Genomic DNA, 6,177 nt, shown 5'->3' with positions numbered 1-6,177 from the left:
GACAGCCAGGAAGGAGAGAAGATGAAATAAAGTGGGGGGAGGTGGGCACAGGGATAAGATCGACCCACTAAGCTAAGGACCTGGAGCAGAGTTGTATGCTTGCATTAGGGAAGCCTTTCCGGGAGCAAGGGCACTTTGCTGGGGGATCCGTCCCCCACAGGAACAGAGCTGTAACACTTCTGTTGGGATACCTTTCCCTTCTGAGCTGTAGGTAATCCTTGGTTCCACACTCCCTTGAATAGGCTCCAACACTGGTGTCCACCACCTCCCCATAGCCCATTAAGCTCAGAATCCGGAGGCTGGAGAGCTAGCTCAGCAGTTAGGCGCAGAGGGGGCTGAAGTTCAGGTTCCAGACTCACAACAGCCTGAAGCTCCAGATCTGGGGAACACAGTGCCCTCTTCTGGCCACCATGGGTACTGCGCTCACATGTGCAAAACCCACACACATACACAAAATTAAACAACAGCAACAATACATCTTTAGCTGTGAATCTATCAATAGGTTAATCCTTTGGAGTGGTCTCATGATCCAAATACTTCCCCAAAGTCCTACCTCTGAACATTGCTGCCTGGGAAACAGATGTTCAACACAGGAGCCTCTGGGAACGTTGAAAACCCTAACAATAAGCCAGGTGGTGGCGCACGCCTTTAATCCCAGCACTTGGGAGGCAGAGGCAGGCAGATCTCTGTGAGTTCGAGGCCAGCCTGATCTACAGAGCAAGTTCCAGGACAGGATCCACAGAGAAACCCTGTCTCAAAAACAAACAAACAAACAAACTAACAAACCAAAAGAAGAAAACCCTAACAATAACAGTCATTGACAAGTGTGTTGTTGGAAGGGATGCTCATGCCTCCGAGTATCACCTCAAATGCTTATTCGTTAACAGGAGGGCTGCAGAGAGGCTCGGCAGTTGAGGGTACTGACTGCTCTTGTGGGGAATGCAGATTTGGTTTCCAGCCCCTACATGGTAGCTCACAACCAATTGTGACTCCAGCTCCAGGGAGATCTAGTACCTCCTTCTTACCTCTGAAGTACATCAGGCAGGCATGTGGTACATGTACACACATGCAGGCAAAATATTCATACACACAAACAAATTAATCTAAGAAAAAAGAGGAAAAGGGGTCTTCTCCGTGGAGAGGAAAGTTCCAACTGTACTATAACCGAGAGTTCCAGCTATACTGCCAGCAAGGGGGCAGCTGATGCTGAGGATCTGTCTCCCAACAAAGGACCCACTTCCTGTAAGTACTGAAGGGCCTGTAAGGTGCCAAAGATGTTGGACTTAATTCAGTCATGGGGTTAGTGGAACAATTCAAATTGAGGGGCATTCTATAGAACAGCATGCTCAGATGCTAAAAATGTCAGCCTCAAGAATGTCCAAGATTGGGCTGGAGAGATGGCTCAGAGGTTAAGAGCACTGGCTGTTCTTCCAGAGGTCCTGAGTTTAATTCCCAGCAACCACATGGTGGCTCACAACCATCTGTAATGAGATCTGGTGCCCTCTTCTGGTGTGCAGGCAGAACACTGCATACATAATAAATAAATCTTTAAAAAAGAGAATGTTCAAGACAAAAAAAAAAAAAAAGAAAGAAAGAAAAAGAAAAGCCAGGCAGTGGTGGCACACGCTTTTAATCCCAACACTCGGGAGGCAGAGGCAGGCGGATCTCTGTGAGTTCGAGGCCAGCCTGGTCTCCAAAGCAAGTTCCAGGAAAGGCTCAAAGCTACACAGAGAAACCCTGTCTCGAAAAACAAAAACAAAAAAAAAACAAAACAAAAAATGTCCAAGACAGGAGGCTGTGATGGCGCATACCTTTAATCCCAGCATTCAGGAGGCAGAGACAGGAGGATCTCTGAGTTTGAGGCCAGCCTGATCTACATAGTGAGCTCCAGGACAGCCAGGACTACATAGAGTAACCCTGTCTTGAAACAAACAAACAAACAAACAAACAAATAAACAAACACAAATCTCCAAGGCTGGAGCGATGGCCCAGTGGTTAAGAGTACACACTGCTCTTCCAGAGGACCGGGGTTCAGTTCCCACATTCAACTTCTTGTAACTCCAGATCCAGGGAGTCTAGCGCCCTCTTCTGGCTCATGTGGCATTGCACTAATGAGTATGCCCCTCCCCACTCCCCACCTTCCCACCTCCCACCCTGTCCACCAGGCCTCCACTGAAAATAGATATTAAAAATGAAGAGTGCCATGTGGAGGCTTACCACACTATTGTTTCAATACTTCTGAAGGTTAAAAATAATCCAAATTACTGGAGTGAGCGTGAAATTCTATAGGCTACATAGAAAGTGAAAAGCTATACAAAGTAGAACTCTGTGTGCCTTCCATGAGGTCAACACCCATGATGGGGCGGGATTTTGCAGTGATGTAGCTGCTCGAAGGCCACCTATACTCCTGTAAGTAACCCTTCGCTGTGCTGTACAAGAAGCCCAATGAACCCACTGGTTTCAACAAAAATAAATGAATAAAAAGTAGATAGATGAAAGCATTTTAAATGAAAAGTTGAAAGGAACAGTCTGGCTAGTTCCCTGTTACTGTATTTATCTAAATATGTTAGGCAAGTCTTAACAAAATAATGGATTTATTTTCAATAATCAATTATTAAATGAATGTGAAATCATTGTAACATGACTTGCTTTTCTTCAATTAACAGCTAATTGACTTTCATGCATATTTAGCTCTTGAATAAAAATATACTCACATGGCTAAAAATGAAAAGGTTACAAAAAACTTCCCTGAGGCTGGAGAGATGGTTCAGCAGTTAAGAGTGCGTACTGCAGAGGACCCAAGTCCACTTCCCCAAATGAACACCTGACTCTAGCGCTGGGAGATGCAGCGCCCTCTGCTGACTGCCACAGGCACAGGCAGACACAGGGTACAGATCCATGCATAGGAAATGCTCATACACATACAATTAAACAATAAAGCTACAAATAATTTTTAAGGGGCTGGAGGGATGGCTCAGTGGTTAAGAGCACTGACTGCTCTTCCAGAGGACCCAGGTTCAATTCCCAGCACCCACATGGCAGCTCACAACCATTTGTAACTCCAGTTCCAGGGGATCCAACATCCTCTTTTGGCCTCCATGGACACCAGCACACGTGTGGTGCATAGACACACATGAGGCCAAGACACCTATACACATAGAAAAATTTAAAGCCAAAACAAGAAAAAAGTGAAAGAAGAGGGCTGCTGTTATAGTTCAGTGCTTGTTGGCTGGTTGCCTAGCAGCCCAGCATAAGCCCCAGGTTCGGTCCCCAGTACTTCACACACATACACAGAACCGCCTGCCTAGAGAGAAACGTTTGGTGAGAGTCACTCACAAACTGAGGGATCTGCTCTCCGTAGGAAGCAGGTGCCCACATATTTGTCTTGACAGAACACTCAAATGAAGAAACTGAGCCTAATGTCACTTGCTCCAGAACTTCATAAGATTTTAATGTCTAAGAATCCAAATTAGCACGTCTCTGTCCAAGGGGTATGAAAAACTAATCTGAGTATAATGATGTGATAATGCCTTAGCAGGAGCAGGGACCCACACCACTGCCTGCGCTGTGAGTTATAGCGGGGCCATTAACAGACTCCATCAGCCAGGGCCTGATTCCGAAGGCTTAACAAGAACAGTTCCCAGGATGACCCTCGGTGCCGGTGCCGAGAAGGATCAGCTGTGGCTGGAGGTTGACGTCCTCACGGTGGGGCCTGCAGAGCAACCAGCCCGGAGTCCCGAGTGAAATTCACGTTTAACATTCAGATTCCAGAGTTCTCAAAAGGGAGCTGCGGTGAGTGACAAGGACTTGGGAGGCGAGGAGGCTGGGAGCTGTGATTAATGCCACCTCCCCTCTCCGCATGCCCGACTTCCGGAGCGAGCTGACCCATGTGTCTGTTGGAAGTCAAAGGGGTGGGCTGCTTCAAACAGGGCATCAATACACTTCAGGATAATTAAGTGCCTAATTGAGTGTCTCAATTCAGCTGAAGCAATTTATGTGGTGTCCTGTCATGTCTGCAGTGCCAATTCCACTCATGTCTAAGATGACATATTTTCTCTTGTGTGTTTGTGTGAGGTATGTGTGGTTTGTGTGGTGTGTGTTTGTGATGTGCATCTGTTGTTTGTAGGGTATGTGTGTACGGTGTGTGTGTCTGTCTGTCTGTGTGGTGTGTTTGTATTTGTTGTGCATGTTCTGTGTGTGGTGTACAGTGTGTTTGTGTGTGGTATGTAGTGTGTAGTATGTATGTGATGTGTGTTCATGTGTGCTTGCACACCCATGCATGAGCATATGGAGAAGAGAGGAGGATGTCATTGCTTTCCTCCAGCTCTCCCTCTTATTCCCTTGAGGCACGGTCTCCTCTCCAACATGAAGTCTACCATTTCAGCTAGGCTCCTCAGAATCTCCCTGTCTCCATCCTGCAACACTGAGGTTACAGTATGCCCAGCCTGCCTCTTCTCTCTCTCTCTCTCTCTCTCTCTCTCTCTCTCTCTCTCTCTCTCTCTCTTTCTCTCTCTCTCTCTCTGTGTTTTACGTGGGTGCTGAGGATTTGAACTCAGGATCTCATGTCTGTGCACACTAGGCAAGCCCTCTATAATTAAGCTGCATCTTTAGTCTGCTCCCATTTTCACGAGGCCTGAAGCCCAACCCCAGAGGTCCTGTGATCATGCTGTAGTCTTCTGAAGCTTCCCTGCCTATTCATGCCATCACTTTGGGGGTCTAGCATGTCAACGTAGGGCACAGACATTAGACCATAGCAAAAGAAAAAAAATATTGATGTATTTTCAGTGTGGCCTTTATCAATAGATTTTCCCCTTATCTCTGGGGGGGCAGTTACTACTTTTTGGGGGGTGTCATTGCTTTGACTCCTGCATACTCAGTTAAACACTTATGAGGTACTTACTGGATACGCTGATCCATTGTCGTTCTGGATCCTAGGTGTTAGCCCACACTGTCTGATTTGGTTTTGTTCTTCTAAGTGGAGTCTCGGCTTGTCACCTCAAACGATCATGGGGTGCCAGAATGGGATGAGTGGGACTTGGCTCTGTGCAGAGAGCTTTGGGGAGCACGGTGCATATTGCTGGCTTCTCTCTGTCTCACACAACTGAAGAGCTGGAGTCTTCCAGCAGGGCCCACGCTGCTGTCTTCTGGTTGAGAAATCTATTTTTGAATGTCTCAGAAGGAATGGGATGGCTAAATAAGAGCTTTAAGACACATCAACATGGACCTAATTTATACAGTAAGATGCGTCCTTTGCTGTGGCATACGCAGCTTAGAAGAGGGATGACCTGCCGGGTGGTGGTGGCGCACGCCTTTAATCCCAGCACTCGGGAGGCAGAGCCAGGCGGATCTCTGTGAGTTCGAGGCCAGCCTGGTCTACAGAGCGAGATCCAGGACAGACACCAAAGCTACACAGAGAAACCCTGTCTCGAAAAACCAAAAAAAGAAAAACAAAACATCTAGGCTTGGAAGAAGGAAAGGGGGAGGAGCAAGAAAAGGAGAAGGAGAGGAAGACGCCAGCCGGCCGGGCACACAGTACGAAGTGAGAAAATACAGAATAAAGAAAGGTAAAAGCACAGAGGCAAAACGTAAAGAGAAACGAGATAATTTAAGTTAGAAAAGCTGGCTAGAGACAAGCCAAGCTAGGGCCAGGCATTCATAAGTAAGAATAAGTCTTCATGTATTTATTTGGGAGCTGGGTGGCGGGCTCCCAAAGAGTAAAAAACAAAACAACCAACTACAGGAGTGTGTGGCAGAGGAGGAGGCTGATCATCTGTCAGTAGCTGGGAAGTAGAGGGCCAGAGGGACCAGAGCCAAGGAATACCTTCAAAGGCACACTCACATCCTCCAACCTGGGAAGCCTTCAAAGGCACACTCACATCCTCTAACCCGGGAAGCTCCGCCTCCCAGTTTCTGGCAGTCCCCACCATCACATTTTACATATTTACTCTGTCTGTGTGCACACATGTGCATAGAGAGCTCAGAAGTCAACTCGCAGATGTCTGTTGCCTCCTTCCACTATGTGGGTCCTGGGGACCAAACTGAGGTTACCAGGCTTGTCCACAAGTGCCTTTACCCATGGAGCCATCTAGCTGGCCCAGTCAGTGGTCCTTTCAATGACAAATTTACTAATGAGTTGACACACTGATGAAGTCAGAGTCCTTGTGATCCAATAGTTGT

This window comes from Peromyscus californicus, unplaced genomic scaffold (genome assembly GCF_007827085.1).
Source record: "Peromyscus californicus insignis strain IS unplaced genomic scaffold, ASM782708v3 Scaffold_4__1_contigs__length_199733344, whole genome shotgun sequence".
In the NCBI taxonomy this organism is placed as follows: domain Eukaryota; kingdom Metazoa; phylum Chordata; class Mammalia; order Rodentia; family Cricetidae; genus Peromyscus; species Peromyscus californicus.
This window is presented reverse-complemented; position numbering follows the sequence as displayed.